The following is a 22,570-nucleotide window of genomic DNA, read 5'->3' on the forward strand; positions in this document are numbered from 1 at the left end:
ATTGGATATTTATATGGTTCCAGTTTTCCTGGCTTAGCTCCAGTTTACGTTGTAATAGTAATAGCTTTCACTTTTAATTAATAATAGAATTATTAATTAACTAGCGAAGTTGCCAAACCAGAAGAAACCCGTCTGGAATATGCTAATTTTGCTGAATTATAAGTCAGAACTCGAAAGATATTGCTCAAAGACTAAAAAGCTATCTATATGATCAGAAGCCTAATGAAGTGCTTTAGAATCATCTGCCTCCACTCACACTCTCCCTGGGGGCCATGGACAATTCCAGTAAGGATTGGCACAGGGTGAGGGGCCACCAATTTTGGAAGGTTAGAATCATGAAATCTTAAAGCACCGTGCCTACATTTGACTCCAGAGTCTCCACTCTTCCCAGTTGATTCCATGGTGTCAAATAAAGGTTAGAGAAGGTGTTACACTGAAATAATCAGCACCCCTGTTAAAGACAATCTGCCTCCCAGCACTGATGAATCCCTTCCCACCAGCACCCAGATGAATTCCTTTAGAAAAGCAGCAGCCGTATATCATTGTTTTCTCTTAAAATAATCATATTCAGAAACCATGCCCCTAATATTTGGGTTCCTTAATATCTGAGAGCCAGGAAGATACCTTTCAGTGAGCTAAAGCATCTAGTTAGTAATTGGAGTCCTAGTAGTTAGAGTTAAAATGGTGGCTCTCAAAGTGTGGTACCCAGAACTGCAGCAACATCACCTAAAAACCTGCTAGAAATGTAAATTCTCAGGGTCCTCCCCCACCACCCTGCCAGACTCACTACATCAGCAGCTTTGTGGTTGGGCCCAGCAATCTGCATTTTTTAACAGACCTTCTAAGCAACTTTGATGCAAGCCAAACTTTGAGAACCACCAAGCTAAGGCAAGTCCCCATCAGTTCTGATTTATTCTCAGGATGTAAAAACGATTGCAGCTTTAGCTTACATGTCATGAAGTAGAAAATTCAGCAACTAAAAGACAAAGTTGGTCTGATAGGAGATCAACTTCCTTGATGGAATCTCTGTATGAAGTTTCAAAATATGGAAAATTGAGCTCTGAAATGTTATGATGTTGGTATTGGCAACCAGTACTGCTGAATTGCAGAGAAATACAGGATCCTCCTGCTGCTTCCTTTTCGCTGAATTCCTTTCTAGCCTCTTGGAAAGGTTCCCTTGAGGCATTTCTGAAAATATAAACCTCGCCATGTAAATGAGTTGTTTACCCTCCGATCATTTGTTAGAAAGCATTGAATTTTGCTGAATCAGGAGTAATTGCTTTTGACAAGCATACACATAAAACAGTAAGTGATACTGAAAATACTTGGTGCAAGTCTCAAAGCTTGGAACACTCTAGACTCTTAATAATGGGTCATGCCATTTGGCACATCTTTTCATGTAATCTTAAACGAAGTCAGGCCAACCAGCAGAATACTGACAAGTGAGTCCTGAAACTTGAACACAAATGAGATGTTATCCTGGTAGAAAGAGTGAATACAAGGCACATGAGAGACTTCAAGATGGGGGGCTTGTAAATATAAGGAGTTTAACCCAGTCTGTCTCAATACTACTTAATTAGGAAGGAAGAAATGTACAAAGGGAAAATACGGCTTCAAGGAAGTGGTCAATTTTTGAGTGCTCCAGAACTAGGAAAAAAAAGAGAGAGAGAGAGAGAGAGTAACATTTTTTTTTTTTAAAGAGCAAACATAAGCTACTTTCAAAAATGAAGGTGCCATATTCTGAACATAGTTGCGTTTTTATCCTTCAGTTTTTTTATTTATCCAATTTACCTCATTTTCTTTATTTTTAATTATGAATGTATTAAATGCCAGTATTACATTCAAATATAGAGTACAAGGTAAAATATTTTATTCTTTTCTACCATTATTCTAAAAGGTAGCCACTGAAAATTGTTTGGAATGTATATTTCCAGGTGATTATATATACATATGTATACATTTGAATCGTATTTCTGCTTATTATTCTGTCATATCACATAAAATTGGCTGGATGAATAGTCACCAAATTTGGAGTACATATAGTACATATTTGAAGATACCTTAGAACAAACAAAGAGTAGCTTCAAATATATGCCTCAAATCAAACATTAAAGGGGGAAATATTTAAATTCCATCTATTTTTATTTGGGATTGAGCTTCTTTTTTAAAATTTTTTTTAAATGTTTTTTATTTATCTTTGAGACCGAGAGAGACAGAGCATGAGTAGGGAAGGGGCAGAGAGAGAGGGAGACACAGAATCTGAAGCAGGCTCCAGGCTCTGAGCTGTCAGCACAGAGCCCAACGCAGGGCTCGAACTCATGGAGTGTGAGATCATGACCTGAGCTAAAGCCAGACGCTCAGCCAACTGAGCCACCAAGGCACCCCATGGATTGAGCTTCTTATATGGGCACTGATCTGCAGTCTGCAGCAAGATAAGTTAAGCAGGTGTTTTTTTTTTAATTAATAATATTTAGATGTCTCCTGAGAAATAATGGACAAAATAGCCTTGCTTTATATTTACTGTAAATAAGGCACTGTACATATTATCACATATCATGTATTCTTTTCACTTATCTCTGTCTATTGTGAACAACTTTGCATGTTAGTTTATACAGATTTACTTCACTCCTGTGGAAATAGAAAAACAGCCATCATACAAACATATCATGTACCATGATTTATTAAATCTTTCCTCTATTGATAGGCTTTGGATTGTTTCCTTTTATTTGCTGTTGTAAATGATCCTTCAATAGCCATCCCTGTACATTAATCTCTGTGTATTTTGGTGAGCATTTTAGTAGAATGGATTCATAGAGGTAGGCTTTCTGGATAAAAAGGAAGGGACATTTAGAGTAATAGGCAAAGCATACTGTTAAAAGACAGTAGAGAATGAGAGCTTCTACATCCCCACATTGTCACCAAATCTGAATTGTAGCACTGTTAAAATGCTAGTTGGAAAAGAACAAAAGTTGGAAATACTTTTGTTCTAGTTCTGTTTTGAAATGAATTTCTTTGTTAAAGGATTTGAAAATAATTCTGTAGTTTGCCTTTTCACTTTCTCAGTGGTGAAGTACATTAAACACAAAGTTTTTTATTTTGAAGAAATATAACTTATCTTTTATCTAAGAAACCATTGCCTACTCCAAGGTCAAAAAGATATACTCCTATGTTTTCTTGTAAAAATTGTATAGGTTCAGCTCTTCCATTGAGGCCTTTGATCCATTTTATAATTTTATATATGGTGTGAGGTAGGAATCCAGTTTCTTTCTTCTGCAAGTGGATACAAATTGTCCCAGCTCCATCTGTTGAAAAGACTATTATTTTCACTATCGAATGGGAGGAAAACTGGGAAATATGAGTCTGTTAACTCTGTTTCTTTTCACAATTATTTGTTATCCAGCTCCCTTGTATTTTGATATGAATTTTATGACAACTTTGTCAATTTCTGCAAAAGCCATCTGGGATTTTGAGAGGGATTGCATTGGATATGTAGACCAATTTGGTGTGTATTACAATCTTAATAATACTAATCTTAATATTATCCTCTGATCCATAAACATGGAATGCCTTACTATTTATTTAGATCTTTTAAAATTATTTTTTCAACAAAGTTTTAGAGTGTGAGTTTTGAATTTATTTTGTAAATTTATACGTAAGTACTTTTGATGCTATTGTAAAGGAAATTTTTTTCTTAATATCCTTTTTGGATTGCTCATTGCAGGTATATAGAAGGACAATTTATCTTTGTATATTGTATTCTAGAGGTATCTTCCAACCTTGCTGGATTTGATATCAATTCTAAGAGATTTTTCATGGGTCCCTTAGTATCTTCTAAATATAAGAACAAGTCATTTACAGACAGTTTTATTTCTTCCTTTCCTCTCTGGATGCCTTTTATTTCCATTTACTTGTCTAACTGACCTGGCTAGGACCTCCAGAACCATGTTAAATATATAAAGTACAAGCAAACTTCCTTGTATTGCTACTGATCTTAGCAGAAAATACTCAGTCTTTCATCATTAAGTAGGGTGTTAGCTGTGGGTTTTTCATAGATGCTCTTTATCAGACTAAAGAAGTTCCCTTCTGTTCTTAGTTTACTGAGTATTTTTATCATGAAGGACTGTTAGATTTTGTCAAATTCTTGTTCGGCATCTACGGAGATAATCAGGATGGTTCTGTCCATTATTCTATCGATAGCTCAAGTGCCACAGACTCACTGTTTTTACTGAGATTTAGTAGATTTTCTTGAAAAAAAGTTTTCATTTGCTGGATGCCCTTAAGACAATTTCCAGGGATTTTTAAATGTGTTTTTTCTTTTACAATTTTTACCCACTCTGCCTGTTTCAGCGGGGAGCAGGTCAACAGAGCTTCTCTTACAACCATGGGGACATGTATTTAATTTATTCTTATTTTTTATAATTTTTGTCATCTCAATAGGATATAAGATGAAGGGAAAGGTGAAATTCAAGCTCAAACCACTGTCTCCAGAAGCTGAAGTGAGAGGAAAGGAAGTATAATAGGTGAACACGGCTGGGGGGCCAGACTGAGTCCAAATCCCAGCACCACTGAGCAAATTACATTCCGTGCCTCTGTTTCTTTATCTGTAGAATGGGAACAATAATGGTATTCACCTCATTAGATGATTGTGAAGAGTAAGTGCCTTAAAATATGCAAATCAATAAGAACAGTATTTGACACATAGTAAGCCATAAGTAACAGTTGTTATGATTATTATTTTATTTATAATGTTTCTAATACCAGGTCAGCTATCCTAAACCAGTGAATCACAAACATAGCTGTATATTAGACATTTGGTTATCCTTTTGAAAATGCAGAATCATGACTGTTCCTACAACTATCCCCACATCAGAGTCATCAGGAAGGCTGTAGCAAAGGTCGCAGCTCCCAACCTAGCATCAGTCTATAAAGAATCATCAGGGAGCCACATACCCAAATTTTTGAAAAGCCTATTTACCTAATGACATGTTGACCAACTTGGATTTATGACATTTTATCGTTTTAATCATTGATTGATTGATTGATTGATTGATTCATTCATTCATTCATTCATTTAATACACTTTTAGCAAACACTCACTTATGTTGAAGACACTACGCAAGGATTTCAGGATGAACTGGATGCAGTAATTCCCTCTAGAAATTCACATATGTGAATTTGTATAGTCGATATATTCACAAGTAATTGGAATATAAGGCAGTATAAAAGTGCCACATGAAATGTCCATCGACTGTGGCAAGGAAAGCTTCTTCGAAGAGAAGGGTCCCAGGCTAACCCTTAAAAATGTCCCAGACATACATTGGGGAAGGGAAGACATCAGCCCTTGCTTGCCTACAATGACAAATTCTTTCTCCCAACCAACTTCAGAGGGGTGTTCAGTTCTCACGGATCTATCTCACCATGTTGAAAAGAAAAGAAGGAATGACAAAACGAGCCTCAGTGACTGGATGCGGAGTCCAGGGTGCTGGAGGCAGTCAGTGGGGGCAAAGCCACCAGACTTCCTTCTGGCCAAGGGCCCAGCTTCAAGTTACAAATCCCACCACTCATCCTTCACCTGCTGAAAAAGTGATTTTCCTATCACCATGTCTTTTGTCACTGAGCTTGAGCCTAAATGTTTTTGGTCTGGGCAGATATTTGGAGTGGAGGTTAACTGACAAACACATAGATGTCTTCCAGTACCAAGATATGAACTAAAGGTGAACCTGGACGAAAGAATAAACTGCCCACCCAGAAAGCCATATAACCCATGCTTGAATTTAACAGGAGAAGAAAAATAAACCACTGCCATTTACTTTGAGCAGGGCACTAGAAAGAATGTGGAAGACTGTTGAATCATCTGCTCACTTCTCAGCTTGAAATGCATTTTTTTTTCTTCCAATCCTGTTCCTCTCAACCTCCCTCCACTTTACAGAGGGAAGGAGATGGAATGCCCAGAGCAACCATAGCTGTTTCAGGTTGGGAGTGGGTGGGAGCATGGCTTCTCCCTGAGACTTGGCAGCTGACCTGTTGGGCTATGGCCTCATGCCATGCGTACATCATCCAAATGGCCTGCGGCACAGCCAGCAATCACACAGGAGGGCAGGGGCACCGCCCCCAGAAGAGCTCACTGTACCCTCTTGAGAGGAACACTGCTCCACCCACTCTCACTGGCCAACATCTAGGGATCAGGGATTGGAAAAAAAAAATGTGGCTAAAAGCAGTTCTTTTTTTAGAACAAGCGTTTATCCTCTTAGGTTAACATCCTCTTAAAGATCCGCCTCAGTCCCTCAGACAGAAGCTCGCGTTGCTGGTTGCAAATAAATCCATATAAATTGCTTTGAAGGCAGAGGAAGCTAGGTGCGCCCTTCACCTCCTAAATTCTGGGCCTTGAGAGAAATAGGTTGGCAATGGGGCAGTGGCTCTGTCTAGCCAAGGGAAAAAAAAAAGAAATTCCTGCAGAGTTCATGCCAATAATCAATCTGGAACCCCCTTCCCTTCACTGTCAATCAGAAGTGTTTCCCCTGACTTCTTGAGCACACACTCCTCCATCTGTCCTCTTCCCAGCTTTATGCCCCCTTCAAGACAGACTTCGTGTTCATGGCCATCCGATTTCAGCTCCATAAAAGATGTTCTCATCCTGTCTTTATGTGAAAATTTGATGCAGCGATTCCCTTCAGAGTTTGTTCATCGTGGGGTTTTTGCATTATTTTTTGTATTTTTAAATGTCACCTTCAAATATCGTCTCCTTGTTGACTGAGTTTCTTAATGCACATAAATTTGCTCCTGAGGCTGGTGATTCCCTAGCCTCACCCTAGTTGTAGCCCTGATCAGCAAAGTTACTTTTTTTTTTTTTATTAAGTTTTAATTTTAATTCCAGTCTAAATAACATACAGTGTTATCCTTTTAAAGATTGGACTAACCACTGTCCTCCATCGGTCATGGCCCCAAGAGTCAAAGCTCTTTGAAAGTATTAATATATCTGTGAAGACGTGGGATTCCAATAACAGACTCCTTTGTACAAGAGTCGGTGGTACTGGAACCTAGACAGAAGAGTATGCCTACCTCTCCTCCTACAGCTATGTTTCTATGGAATTCTTCAAGGAATGTTCTAGAAAACATTTGAGTCTTGCCTAAAGACACATTCTCTGTAACATCATTTCTTTGCTCTTGTGTGAAGTTTTACCATGAAGTGCTCCTATAATAAATATAAAATTGTAGAGTACAATGAAGAGAATGTCTTGAGGGAAATATTATTTATTCTGAGATAATAGTCTCCTGCTGGTATGTGAATACTGATCAAGCACATTGGAAACATTATGGAAAATAAATGATGAAGCAAAGCTGACGAGTTTATTTTCAAAGAGGGAGGCATGGATCCCATAATCGCTTTCTGCTATTGGGACTGTTTCTGATATTCCATATGATTGATGCATGTTTAATGACTTTTAGCTGATGTGTCCAGGAACTGCGCAAACGCAATGGTGTAATTTAGTGCATGCTTCTCTCTTAATAAGCAAAGATTGCTTATCTACAAAGCAAAGATCTGGCTTTGAAACTTAGGCTACTCTTGGAAAATCAGCTGGCGTGGCTGCTTCCACTTGAGGGATTCGGTTCAGTCACCGGTTTGACGTAATGGTCCCTGTGCTCCTAATAACATCTACATTTGTGGGAAACTTCTGTGCGTGTGGTTTTATCCATATGTTTACAACACAATTCTGGGGTAGGTTAGACAGTTATCAGTTGTTTTCCAGTTTCACAGGGGAGGACGTTGAGGCAAAGAGTGGATAAATAAAAATGTTTGGTTGTGTGTTTAGTCAGTGCCGGGCTCAGGACTATGTGCTCCAGTCTTCTGAGTGTATAGGCTGTGCTCTTCCTATCTCTAAATGAAAAATTGTGATTAATTTTTGTGCTTAGATTATCAATACATCCACATCCATGGGGTTCCATCTATTTTATAGCCCTAATATAAACCCCTGATTTTATCTTCCTTTAGTTTCCTGGAGAGCATAGCCCATGTCTGAGTGCTCACTTCCATTTTGGATTGCTTTTTTTTTTTCTTCTATTTTTCTATTGTTATCTGGTTTCTACTCCTTAACGCTACTGAGACATCCTTCCAGTTTCAGAATTCAAGGAGGAGAATGGGCAGCAGAAATAAGAGAAACCTTTCCAAGTGTTGGTGTCTGAACTGATTTTACCAGAAACAGGGTAAGACAATCAACCTACACGGTCAGATTTTTCTTCAGCACATTTTATTCTTTTCTTATATTTGTCACTGCTCTTTCTCATTTATTCTGATCTCTTCCTCTGGAACATACATCATTCGTAGTTTGAGATGCCTTCTATGTCTTTCGTATCTTATCTCTTCTGAAATCATTTTGGAACACATTTTCAAGTGAGTCTTCCAATTGACTCCATTTATTTCCTACAGTTTCCACTGTGATACTTCTTCTAAGGTAAATGTCATCATATGACCCTAGTTTGGTTTTCTCTTACTCTTTCCCTATCACGTTCACAGTTCCCTATTTATTTCTACCTGCCTCTTAGTCACAAAAGTTTTGTTTTGTATTTAAACCCCAGTCTGCTCTCATACCATCTCACATTTAATCTCTTAGTTCACAGAACCCAAATGTTCTTGATTTTCAGGAAGAATCAGAGCAGGCACTTGTAAGATTAATTCTCATTTCTGCAAACGCTCGCAGTTTCCATAGCACCTCTATGTAAAAGTTCTGCTTCCATGTTACGAAAGCTTTTAATGGCCCTTCATGCTGTTTTGTTTGGTTATACATGTATGGATGAGAAAATAAACATTGGGGAATTCCTGTAAACAGGGTGAGTAGATGTTTCAAGGTTCCTAGGTTGCTCTTTTTTGTTTTTTAATGGTTATTTATTTATTTTGAGAGGAGGGAGAGAGAGAGAGAGAGCACCAGCAGGGAAAGAGCAGAGAAAGAGCGAGACAGAATCCCAAGCAGGCTCCACACTGTCAGCACAGAGCCCAATGCAGGGCTCGATCTCACGAACCAGGAGGTCATGACCTGAGCTGAAATCAAGAGTTGGATGCTTAACCAACTGAGCCACCCAGGTACCCCCCTCCTAGGTTGCTCTTAGAAATCCTTTTTCAGGTTTTAGGCTGGAGGGCTGACAGATGTGGATTACCAGCCATCTAATAAGTGGTGGGGAGAAGCACAAAGAATGCCCGAGCCCTGTGAAATATCTGCACCTACAGCAGTCTTTCTTGGTGAAGCCATGGTGTTTGACTGGAGGCCTTGCTGCCTCATAGACCATTGTACCAGGGTCAGCCCTTGCCTACCTGGGATGGCTTCTACCTGGATTCTGCGTACATTTCTGCTGTTCCTGCTAGTCACTGCCTCTTGAGCTTGTGACATGAATCCAAGACTTCCCAGAGGTACACAAATGCTCTGAACCAGGCAGTTAAATGGAGTGTAGCATTGTGCTCCCTCCTCCACCCCAAGTAAGACATTTTTATGTAACCATATCAGGGTGACATTTTGATGTAAGCTATCGGACACATAGTTCTGTGGCCAAATGGACCTGCGAGCATGTAAAATCAATTGTTCTCTATTACCAACTAGAGTCGACACAAAGCATCTATATAACCACCATCATTGCAGTGAATCCAGTGATGATTATGGTACACTTGTGTATTTACTTTTGGTGTTCTTTTAAAATTCCTATATTGCTAATTTTTCTGCCAAATATAAAACCCTCAGGGAATCAAGTCAGTAGAAAGTCTCAGCTGCATGTGGGGCTCTGGAGTCAGACCTCTGAGATTAAATCCCGACTCCATAACTCATTAATTGTGTGACCCTAAGAAAGGTCCATGTGCCTCAGTTTCCTTAGCTACAAAATGAGGGGGGGAGGGGGAATAGCACCAAACTTAGTAATTTTTAAAATTAGAATGAACGAGTTAATGTATGTAAACTTTATTTTTTTTAATTTTTTTTTAAGTTTATTTATTTTTGACAGAGACAGAGTATGAGCATGAGCTGGGGAGGAGCAGAGACAGGGAGGGAGACACAGAATCTGAAGCAGGCTCCAGGCTCCAAGCTGTCAGCACAGAGCCTGACGCGGGCTCGAACTCAAAAACTTTGAGATCATGACCTGGGCCGAAGTCAGACGCTTAACCAACTGACCAACCAGATGCCCCAATGTATATAAACTTCAGAATGGTAGTTGACCCTGACTAAACAGTTCATTTTGGATAGCATGTTATTTTTAAAAGATGTTTACAATAAACAAATTCATGCTTTCTGAAAAAAAATGTGAAATACTCAGAAGATTATAAAATAAAAGAATTCAAGTCCCATTCCTAATTCTTCCAGAACTCATTCCCTTCTGGTATAAATTGGGATGAGGCAGTAAGTGGTTGGGGACCATAAATCCTTTTCTAAGACTACCTGGTGCAATCCCTCGCACATACTGTGCATGTAATAAATGTGAACTTACACTTACCAGGTTTATCTATGGGATTCTAAGGCTCCTTCTATATTTCTGGCCCACAGATCATTTCCATATGGCACAGGACATCACAGACCACATATCCTGACCAGAATTATTGAGACATGTTGTTTTTAAAGAGACATTAATGAGGGCTATAAACGGATTTATTCTAGGCTACAAAGAAAGCATAAATGTGGTTTATTTAAATGCTGAAATTATGAGAGACCAGTGCAAAGGCCACCTGGAGGATCCTTAAGGCACACCAATGGTCACGGACCACACTTAAAGAAGTGCCAATTTATGCCTATTTATACGTCCCAATAGCGAGCTTGCTTTTTAAAATGACATTGTTTTATTATTTTGTCATGGTCAGTTTGGACTTCACTTACACATTACCAGATCCTTTTCCTGCTCTAGGGAGATATAGCCAGCTTTAAATAAATTGTATTACTCTATTTCGTTTTCAATGTCATATAAAATATAGTTTATAAAGCCTCAAGCATAACAACAAATGCTTCTCTCAGTGCCATCATGAAAACAGAGTAACTCCTGAAAGAATAACATGAGAAGGAAAATTGAAAATTGCAGTTTCTCTGAGCTTGCTTCCTCCCTGCCAAGTTCTATTCCTTTTTCCTCTTGCTGTCCTTTGGGGCCCAGCTTTGAAATTGGCACTGAGCAGTCAGAGTGGCCATTAACGATTCCATTTGACTAAATGTGCCGAGCAAACATAAATGCCAAAGCCCTGAGTAAACATACTGCCGGGAGCCCTGGGAGTCAGGCAGGGAAGATGCTTGGATAGGTCAGGGCCACTGGGCCTCCCAGCAACCGAAGACCACAGATGGACTCTGGGTCTGAACGACAATGCAGATTTCTGGAATTAAGATCCCAACCCTCCAGGCAGGAAGCCTGATCCGGAAAGCTTGAAAAACCAACATTCTGTAGGAAATAAATAAGGGACATTTTCTCCCCAAATATTTCCTCTTTTAAAGAAGAAGTAACAGAACAACTAAATTTGCTGCCATCTCCTCGCACCTCTGATTTTTTTCTAAATACATGAAAAACAGTTTCTATGGAGTAAGTCTCAAAGAGGAGACTTAAGCTAACTGGAATTACGGGAGGAAGATTTTTTCCTAATAGGTGGCTCTTAAGAGCACTGGAGGAGGAGTCAAGACCTATGTTTTACTTCTCAGGTCCTCAGGCAGAGCCACATTTTCAAATCAGCAACATGCCTTTTTTAATGGGATATATTTACCTTTAGGGTCCCCTCTAGGCTTAGAATCTTCTTTTTGTTCTTCCATACTGTTCTGCTAATGATTTTACATACTCTGAATTTGTCAGTACAAGAGTAAATAAGAAGGCCGTGCATTATTAACATTGAGACAGTGAAGCTCCTAATATTCTTTTGTCTTCTAAATCTATACCAATAATTACATTAGTGCAGACCCCACCTTCCTACTCTTAAGCCTCTCTGAAGAAAAGATTATTATATTTATTGATTTTTTAATTATATATTTATTATATAATATTTATTGTATTTATTAATGAATATATAAAATTGTGTATTTATTACATATCCTCTGTCTCCAATTAAATATATACTCTGTAATTTATATATAATTACATGTTGAGGTGCCTGAGTGGCTCTGTCAGTTGAGCATCAGACTCTTTTTAAAATTAAAAAAGAAATTTTTTAATGTTTATTTATTTTTGAAGGAGAGAGAGACAGAGTGTGAGTGGGGGAGGGACAGAGAGAGACACCCACACACACACAGAATCCGAAGCAGGCTCCAGGCTCTGAGCTGTCAGCACAGAGCCCGATGCAGAGATCGAACTCACAAACCACGAGATCATGACCTGAGCCGAAGTCGAACGTTCCACCGACTGAGCCACCGCAGGCACCCTTCTTTTTAAAAAATTTTTTGATGTTTATTTATTTTTGAGAAAGAGAGAGAGTGTAAGCGGGGGAGGGGCAGAGAGGGGGACAGAGGATCCGATGCAGGCTCTGTGCTGACAGCAGAGAGTCCAATGTGGGGCTCAAACTCACAAACCACGAGATCATGACCTGAGGACCCAAAGTCAGACCCTAACAGACCGAGCCAACCAGGTGCCCCTGAGCATCAGACTCTTAATTTCATCTCGGGTCATGATCTCATGGTCATGGGATTGAGCCCTGTGTCAAGCCCCCCACACTCAGTGTGGAGCCTGCCTGGGATTTTCTCTCTCCCTCTTCCTCTGCCCCTCTCCCACGTGCACGTATGTGCACACGCGCTCTATCTCTGTTTATCTCTCTCTCTCTCTCTCTCTGTCTCTAAAGCAAAAATAAATAAATAAATACCTACATACATATGTATAGTAGGTAGATATGGAATATATACCTATTTATGTATATCCAATAAAACACTAGATTTCAAAATAGGTGAAGAACTCCTACAAATTAATAAGGGAAAAAAAGGCAATCTTATAGAAAAATGGCCAAAAGACTTGAAGAGGCATATCACAAAAATGGGCAACTAAATGGCCAATAAACATGTGAAAATAGGCTCGACATCTTTGGTAATCAGGAAATGCGAATTAAAACCATGATGAAGTAATACACAGATGACAAAAGCCAAAAAGTATCACGATGTCAAGGGATGGTGAGGATGTGGAGCAGGAGAAACAGTCGCACAATAGAGGTAGGAATATAAATTTGTACAACTCTGGAAAACAGTTTAACATCATATAGTCAAGTTGAAGCCTATGATGTAGTACTGTGACTCAGGACTTGCACTCCAAGGGATATACCTTAAAGAAATGCATGGCATGTTCCAGGGCACATGGACAAGAATGCTCATAGCATGCTCATAATAGCCCCAATCTGAAAATAACACAAATAGTAACCGACAGTAGCATGGGTTGTCTTTACACGCTGGAATACTGTAGAGCAAGGAGAATAAAAGAACTACACGAATGAGTGGCAATGTTGAGTAAGAGAAGCCAGACACAAAGGAATATTTGTAGTATGGTTCCCTTGATATAAAGTTCAAAAATAGAGTAAATAAAGCTACATTATTTTGAGGATGCATACAATGGTTGGAAAACTATAAAGAAAAGCAAGGAGGGGCACCTGGGTGGCTCAGTCAATTGAATGTCCAACTCGTGATTTTGGCTCAGGTCATGATTCCAGGGTCATGGGATTGAGCCCTGCGTTGGGCTCTGTGCTCCACTCAGAGACTGCTTAGGATTCTCTCTCCCTCTTTTCCAGTCCCTCCTCCATGCACTTACACATGTGCTTTCTCTCTCTCTCTCTCTCTCTCTCTGAGAAAAGAAGAGAAGGGAAGGGAAGGGAAGGGAAGGGAAGGGAAGAGAAAAGAAATGAATATTATACAGGTCCTGATGGTAAGGGAGAGAGGATGTTGAGATGAGACAAGAGCAGAGGAAGGGGGTTTCTGGGTGAGTTGTGTTTTGCATTTCTGATCTGGGTGATAGTGGCATGAATGTTCTCTTCAAACCACTTTGCCAAAAGCTAGTTTGATATTTTTCTGTTCTTTTTTGAATGGACATTATGTTTCACAGTTTAAAATTTTTTTAATTTAAAAGAATGAAAAATGTTTAAAAAGACTAGTAGGTTAATGTGTGAAATTAGAATCTATACTGAGGAATCAAACCTTTGGTGATTGAATGGGAATGAAAGACCTTTGGGAGTCAAAGATCTGACAGACGAAAATTCCAAAATTAGGAACATCACTACTAAGATTAGAAGCATATTTATTTCCCAGAACCAGGCAAGCCACGAGCCAAAAATGTTCCTTTTATTTTGCTTTACTTTTACTTTCTTTGGGAAGGAATTCAGAGATCCAAACTGGCTCTACAAGTAAGACTATATTGAGATTAACAAGTCACCTTGGTTAAAATAGTTAACCATGTTATAAATATTAACATAATAAGTAACTTCTCTGAAAATGTCTGTAAAGCTGGTAAGGAAGCCAGAAAATCAGTTGAATGGGTCTTTGGGAAGGAAAGGAAGGACTCACTGTCTTTAATTCCTACATACAATGAGCACATCTGAATATTTAAGTACAACCTCAGTTCATTACTTCTTTTTTTTTCTTATTTTCTCTGCAATCTATTGCATAGTTCTGCATAGTTTACCTAATTCCTCTGTGTTTCAATTTAATCTGACCTATCGCCGTACACGATAGAAGTGGATGAGACTTAGACACATGTAAAACTTCAGACCTTTCAGTTAACAACACAACACCCTCAGCCTCAGCTACGTGAGCTTAAACGGCTCCGGTTTGGGGCAGGTTCTCTGTAAATCTCAGCAGTCGTAGGGCTTCTTGTATTTCTCCAATTTTTTTTTTTTTGTTCATTTCCTGTCAGTCTTTATAATATCTACAAACATAGGGCAGATGTTTTATTTTCTCCTTAGAAGGATTGCCTATTCAATTTAAAAATATGAACTCCTCAAAAAAAATAAGTCAATCCAGAGGTCATTCATTATCAAAAATCCTGATGTGAGAATGTTTTCATCTTTTAGTGCAGACCTAGCGGTCACCCAACATATGAAGGTGATGACCCTGTCATGTGGTGTACTGGAAAGTAATACCACATGGAGACAAACACAGCTTTTTTAGTAAGAATATTGATTGGCGGGGGGTGCTGAGAAGAGGGAACAAACAACTAAAACTTTGCTTCAGATGTTCACAATTTAAAATGTTTGTTTCCCAATAATCCATCCCAAAGTTATAAGGGTACTTTTTTTCTAATCCTAACCCTAGACTTATACCTACATGTTTTTCATTATCTCCTTCAGATACTGTTATTTCATTTTCTCGGTTGCATCCCAAACTTCAACTTTGGCCCTTTTGCTCAAGCTTGATATGTGACATTCTCATTCTCGTGAATATTTTCCATACTTGAGGACAGACTATCTGCAAATTTTATTTTGCTTTGGACTCACAAAGAGAAGGAAATGCACAAGGATCATCTCCTAAACATGAAATTCACCCTGAGATCCGGAACCACCTGGCACTGAAGTGACAAGGCTTCCAAGCTTCCACCTGCTCCTGAAGTTGGATGAGAGCATCCATGCCAAGTAGGCAAGATGTTGGGGAAGAGAGGTGGGGCTGAGGTCAGCTCTGTTCCTTTTCCCACTCTGCATTTTGTAAATTCAGAGGGGGAATCTGTTACTATACCCTGCCAGATAGACTAGAACACACAGAGTCAGCCCCTTTCTTCTAGGAACCAACAAAGCCATTCCTTATCTGACCTGTTTCCTACACATAGCATACCTGAGTGTCTGTTTCTATTTCATCCAATTATTTACTCCTTTAAAATATGGAAGAAGAAAGACCAAAGTGTCTTTGCTAATGCTTCTGCCAGTTTTCCGTTCATCCAGATCCTGACCTAGCTTGGTTGAATCATTACAGTGCAAAGTTATTCTTTCACTATGGCAGTGACAGAAAGGTAAATCGTTAACAAAAGACTCAGTGAGTCCATAATTATTGCTGACCCTCCATGATGTGATTTGGAGCCACTGTGTAATCAAGAGCCTGGTGTGATGGTTACAAACAAGCCTGGAATGCCACCGGCCCATCCAATCTTCCCCTCCAATCTTGGGTTACATCACTGACGTTTCTCACTCCTACCAATCTCCGACAGAGCATTTTCTCTCTAAACACAAGTTGAAGTTGGTGATGGCAACCATAGCTTACTATGCACACTTGAGTTACATTTTATGTGAAGGATTGCACATGTTAGTCTAAGGAGTTAAATTTCTTCAGAAAAGTCTCTCTTATAGTCCACTAAAACTCAGAAAGAAATCCCCAGGGCAGTAATAGGAAAGTTCATACAGGCAGCATTGCATGATTAGCTCATTTGTGTTGGACAGGACGAAAGGAAAATTTCTTCTTGCATGTGCAGAAAGGAGTTGTTCTCTACCAGCTAGTTTCTGCACTGATGAATTGTGATGTGCTAAAACTAAAGGAATCATAAGAAATACATTCTAGAAGGTAGAATGAAAGCAAAGCAAGGATCGAAAGGTCAAGAAGAAAAAGCTAGAGAAACTATGTCAGGGTGTCAGAAGACAGAACGTCAATAAAAGTCTAATCTTACGGGGACCTGCATGGCTCAGTCAGTTAAGGGTCTGACTTTGGCTGATGTCACGATCTCGGGGTTCGTGAGTTCGGGCCCCACATCTGGCTCTGTGCTGACAGCTCAGAACTTGGAGCCTACTTTGGATTCTGTGTCTCCCTCTCTCTCTGCCCCTCCCCCCCCCAATAAATAAACATCAAAAAAAATTTTTTTTAAGTCTGATCCATAAACCTTGCCAAGGAGGGGCATAATATGGATTTGGCCAATGGTGATGCACTTCTTCAGAAGGGTGCAAATCCTGGCTTCTGAAGTGATGCTCTAAATTCATGGCATTTCACAAGACCATTGAAAATGCTTAGTAATTGTTTGCAGCTGCTGTTCAGCCATTTCCTTTACATTCCATGGCCCTGGAGACAGAAGGAAAAAATTCTTTATGCCAGTTTTTGTAGATCATAGTGTTAGCTATAAATCCACTGTAGTCTATAAAACACGGTTCTTTCATTGTTTCCACTTCATACCAAATCATAAAATTTTTTAAAAACAAAACAAAATGAAAGAGAACAACAAACACAACAAAAAGGCTTTTTTTAACTTTGAGGAAATCGCCCTTCATAATACAGTAAAATCTCGGTAATTCAGATCTGTCCAGGTTAGTAAAAAGTCGAGATTGTGAGCTATGGAGTTCCAGTGTTCAAGTTTTTATCCTATACAGAAGTATGTGTGCTTGTCTGTATGGTGACATTTATTCTCTAGGGTATTACAGATGACCTACTGGGTGGAGTATTCTGGAAGCAGCACTGGGAGCACTGGCTGTCTTTGGGCCTTGGGCTAAGTGCCCTGAGATGAGAGGTTGGGACCAGAACGAGATGGCAGGTACATGGTATGTGCAAAGTCACTTTCTCTCCTGCCTCCAGGGCCAATTTTGCTAACCTGTAAACTTTCTGTTAAGCAAAGAAACAGGCTCAGAATGTTTCTTCACGGAGCTCCAGTAAACACTGGTCAGTCTGTCAGCCTCAGCACACTCTAGTAAGTCTGTTTATGGGTCTAGATGACTTCAAAACTTCTTGGAGCATGTTAATTCCAATATGCTGATAGAGATCCTGCAAGAACCCACTCTGAGGAATGCGAAAATGTAACCAGTCCTTGGTTTATAATATACAAACCATTTCCAAATTGCTTTTACATGCACCTAAAACATCAGCTATCTTCACAAAATACAGCAGTTCTCATCACACCTGGTGGAAGGGGCTGGCAATGAGAAAGTTCAGGCCTGGCGTTGAGAAACTGTGCATTGGAATCAATCTAGGGAGATTTTTTAAATACCCGAACCTGGGACCCACCCTGCCCATTAATTCTGCTTAAAGTCTCAATGGAGCCAGGAGAATATGTTTGTTTAAAAATCCGTTTAGTAAGTTTTGATACATCCTTCTACCCAAAGATCCTTTTCCATAGTCTTGTTTATATGATTTATTTTTTTAGACCATCTATTGTCTCCAGACAAAGCAATGGTAGGTGTCATCTCAGCCTCTGCTCAAATTAAATTTGCACTTTCCAAGTGAGTACAGTGCACATGAGATGATTTTACTATTGATTGAATTTGCAGCTTTATTTCTGGAACCAAGCATTGCATTTTTCAGATAACCACATGATGCTGTCCACTTAACCCTCCCAGTTTCTCAGGCCAAAAAGCCCAGAGTTGTTCTCAATTTTCTTTCTCTCACAAACCTCATCCAGTTATGTTCAGCCAATTCTTGGCGCTTGCTTCAGCAACGACCACTTCTTACCACCTCCTCCGCTGGAGCCTGCACCAACCATTCCAATAGCTTCCCAGCTGGCTTCCTGTTTCAATCCTTGATCCTTGTCTATTCTCCACACAGCACAGAGTGACCCCAATAAAACTGAAGTTGGATCGTGCCATTCCTCTGTATGGAAACCTCTATGAACACTTACAACTTAGTCCCAGCGAAAGCCAAAGTCATCAGAATGGCCTGCAAGACCCTACACTTTCTGACACCCCTCCTTCCCTGCCTCCATTGCTTCCTCCTTTGTCCACTCACCCCAGGCCTCCTTGTTTCTCAATTTGCATGTATCCCACACATGCTGTTCCTTCTACCTGGAGTGCACATCCCCCAGATGCCCACATGGCTCTTTCCCTTGCCTCCTCCAAGTCTTGACTCAGATGTCACCTTTTCAGTGTGCACCTTGCTAATCCCCACTCATTAAAATTCTAACCTTACTCCCATCCTCTTTTCCTGATTTAATTTGCTCTGTAGTATGTATCACCATATAGCATCATATATAGTTTAATTATTAATTTTGCCACTCCACGTGGGCAGGGATTTTGTTCTCTTTTGCTCATTTATTTCCAACATCTAGAACAGTGCCTATCACATAGCAGATACTCAAATAGATATTTGCTCAATAGAAATAAATTAATGACTCAGCTGATAGACTGTGTGATTCAGTGATTGGAGGAAGCAGCATTAGTAAGCAATGAACAATTGGGCCAAGATTTTCTGGGAATGTCCTCCCCATACTACCACATTCAGTCCTCCCCCTCCCCGCCCTGTGATATTGGCTAATCATTCTTCCCTTTCACCAGGTCACAAGATTGCAATTAGAACAAATAGGTATCTATTTTAACACTTTGGAAGAAATGTTCTGTCCTATCTAAAGATTCGGGAAACAATTAGGCAATTTGTTGTTTATGTTATGCGCCTCTCCTTTTCTTTCCCTACACTATTTCCCTTAGCAATTTCATAAAACACCAATAGCCGAAGAAAGAATAAAAGTGAATTTCAAATAAGTCCTTTCTGTTATTTATTCATTTCTTTGTGACTGAGAAAGAAGTTCAAAATATTAACCTAAAACACACATGGAGATATCTGTTTAATATATTCTCCATTCTCTTTAGATGGAGTTATTGTGTTTCACAAAGAAAATACATTGGATTTCAAAAATAATTTGGAGGAAGTTTCTGAATATGAAAAGCAGTCTAGAATAAGTGGTATAATACAAAAAAATTTAAATTAATAATTAATCACCATGGCTAATTTTATGTCTTTTCTAGATAGGCACCACTAAGTTAAAGCTTTGCATGCATAATCTTATTTTTTATCATCATTTAAACCCTAACTAAGAAGAAGGAACGCATTTAAAAAAAAAATTGAGGCCTCAAAGTGTCAAACAAGCGTCTTCTCCATCAGCCTAGTGGCCAGCAGAGCTGTGATTCAAATTTTAGTCCATCCAAATCCAAAGATGGCATGTGTACAGCTTCACTTTTCTACGACAGTGTTTTATAGGGATGGCAAGATGAACTATTTTAAATCAATGGTTCTAGAAAAATTGAGTCATAAGTTTAGAGTGTTTCATGTTATCCTGAATTTCAGAGTGTTGACTATAAAAACAAAAGTTATTATCATAACAAGTCAGAAGGAGAAAAACTGCTGATAGCACCACAGAGTGCCTTTCCCTCAGGAGCCACAAAGTACTTTCACAATGATACCAACAAAAAAGGCATTCACAGCATAATATAAAATGGGCATTTGGCATTTGTCCAGTTAATTGGATCAATGAAAGATACACACTGGAGAGCTCAGTGATTTTTTTTGTTTTGAATTATTCAACTTATCTGTCTTCAGAGATCAATGAACTGAGGCTGGGACCACAGTGTCACCTCCTGACTTCCTTCCTGGACCATCTGGACCATCACTTATTTCCAAGTGGAAGCATTCTGTCAAATTAGCACATCGAGAGATGTCTTTCATAAGTCTGTCATTTGAAATTAAATGCCTATTCCTTCGCTTATTTTGGAAAGGGAAGGAGGTGGTAGACCTTGCTGAAGAGACAGGAGAAGACAGTTGAGGCATACATATGTGGTGAGGTATAGTGTGTGTGTGTGTGTGTGTGTGTGTGTGTGTGTGTGTATACGATTCCCCTGGTAACTGGATATGTGTAATAGGAGCATATGGAGGTGGTATTTTAAGGATTCTACCTCCTCCCATCCTACTATTTCCCAACAAGGTCTCAGGAAATCCTTATGGTCTTCAAAAATGTTCTCTACCAAAACAAACATCACAACAGCAATCGTTGTTACCTTCATTAAGTCTAAAGTCTTCATTTTCTTTCTCCTTATAGATGGTTTATGTGACCATTTTCTGGATATTGTGAAATGGTTTGTTGCTTTAAGATGTTGGAAAAGACTTTCTGTTTGGTGTATTTTTCTTCTTAGAACCTTTTAATCATTCATTTACATCCCAATAGATCTCTCAAGTCAAAAGATAGGGAACAGAGAATGAATCAGTAGAATTTCATGAGTGGAAGATGAGGAATCTTGTGAATCTAAGAGAAAGTCCCTGAAAAATCAGGGTGTCAGGAAAGAAAAGTGGCAATGACAAATGGTTCATGTGTCACTTGATACTGGATTATGTGCCATCTTTGGATTATGAAATGAACAACATGACTTCTGCCACAAATGGAACTAACTGTACTGTGTACCAAAGGCTTTGACCTTGACTTAAAACTGTTACCTCTTTTAATGTGTAAATGATTATGCCAAACATTAGCCAAGAAAAATCAAGTACACAGAAAGACCTCATATTTATAAAACACTTGACACTAGAGAAACAAATAATCTTCGAATTAACTAGGAGGAGAACATATGATATCTTTATAATAAAGAAAATATAGCCTTCATTTGGGGAAAGGCAGATGTTCTAACACTATTTTAAAAACACCACCTTAGACAGCAATTTACTTTATCAAAAGGAATTGTCTTTATAACTCTGGCTAAAAGTAGTCAGTGGACAGGTCTTCACTTTCAAGCATCCTTTCTAAGGAGTTCTATTTGAGAGTGAAATAAACCAGGTAGAAGCATTATCATGGAGGGCTAAGCCAAAGCAAAGGTCAGAGATTTGCCCACTAATGGTGGGTTTGAAGACACATCAAGAAATTCCATAGTGATTACAAACACAGCCTCTGGTGCCAGATGGCCCATGTTCAAAACCAAGTTCTACCACTTAGTAGCTGTGCTGTCCTCAGAGAAATTATTTAATTATTTAAAGTCTAAACTATACCTCAGTTTTCTTTTCTACAAAATGAAGATAAAAATGAAGCCTTCTTCATGTGATTCTCAGGATAAAAAAATATATATAAAGCACTTGGAACACTGCATTGCACAAGATAAACACCAAAAAGCTTCTGTTGTTATTTTTTTATTATTAGAGGCAAACAGAGAAGCAAAATGGAAGCTGGAGACCTCACTATTGTATATGACTCTCTCCTAGGACATGAGGTGACATAAGCCAAGGTGATAAATCAGAGAGTGGTGCATGGCAGGAGGTAATAATTAATAAACATATGCTGAAAGAGTATATTAGTAAGTGAGAATCATAATTGCAGACTAAGAAGATCTGAAGCAAATCTGCATACAACTTGCAAAGAAGGTTGAAGCAAGCTAATATGGCCAAGACTCGGTTTTATTACCAGCTATGCACCCCTGGAGGGAACCAGGTAGCTTAAAGGAACAGTGCTGGACTTGTTGCCAAATGAAAAAAAAAAAAAAAAGAGAGAGAGAGAAAAGCAAAGCAAATATGAATTAATAACCCTACTCACTCACTGTTATCTCATGTTGTGAAGACTTGTGCTTTGATTCAAGTGATTTTTTTCTTCTACTCCAGTCTCAGTAATGTGATGCATTTAAGAAGTCTCAATAGCAATGCAAAATGACTTTGCAATTCACAGGATAATTTTGGTACAATAACAAATAAGGAAATGTGACTAATCTGCCTTCGTCTTATCTTTTTCCTGTAGTAATAACCCAGCTATTTTTGGGATGGTAGAATATCGCCTTCCCTTCCCATACCCTCCCTTTCCTAAAACACTTGCAACAGTTTTGTTTGTCAAAAGAAATCTATTCTAACTACTTCATTCACAACATGCGTTCTGCAAGCTTCTGACAACAAGAAATTCCTCTTGTACTCTAAAATAGCTATGTCCTAGAACTCTTACTAAAAAGGCTAACCAAACTATTTATCATTTT

General features: G+C 39.0%; 1 long non-coding RNA gene across 1 annotated transcript in view; it reads right to left on the minus strand.

Annotated features, from left to right (window-relative positions):
- LOC128311319 (uncharacterized) overlaps positions 1-22,258 on the minus strand; it is a 125,528-nt gene extending 103,270 nt beyond the window's left edge. The window contains exon 1 of the long non-coding RNA XR_008289691.1: positions 22,148-22,258. This is a non-coding gene — a long non-coding RNA (uncharacterized LOC128311319). The remainder of the gene's footprint in view (positions 1-22,147) is intronic.
- Between the last annotated feature and the right edge of the window lie 312 nt (positions 22,259-22,570).

The sequence above is a fragment of the Acinonyx jubatus genome, chromosome A1 (assembly GCF_027475565.1).
Source record: "Acinonyx jubatus isolate Ajub_Pintada_27869175 chromosome A1, VMU_Ajub_asm_v1.0, whole genome shotgun sequence".
In the NCBI taxonomy this organism is placed as follows: Eukaryota; Metazoa; Chordata; class Mammalia; order Carnivora; family Felidae; genus Acinonyx; species Acinonyx jubatus.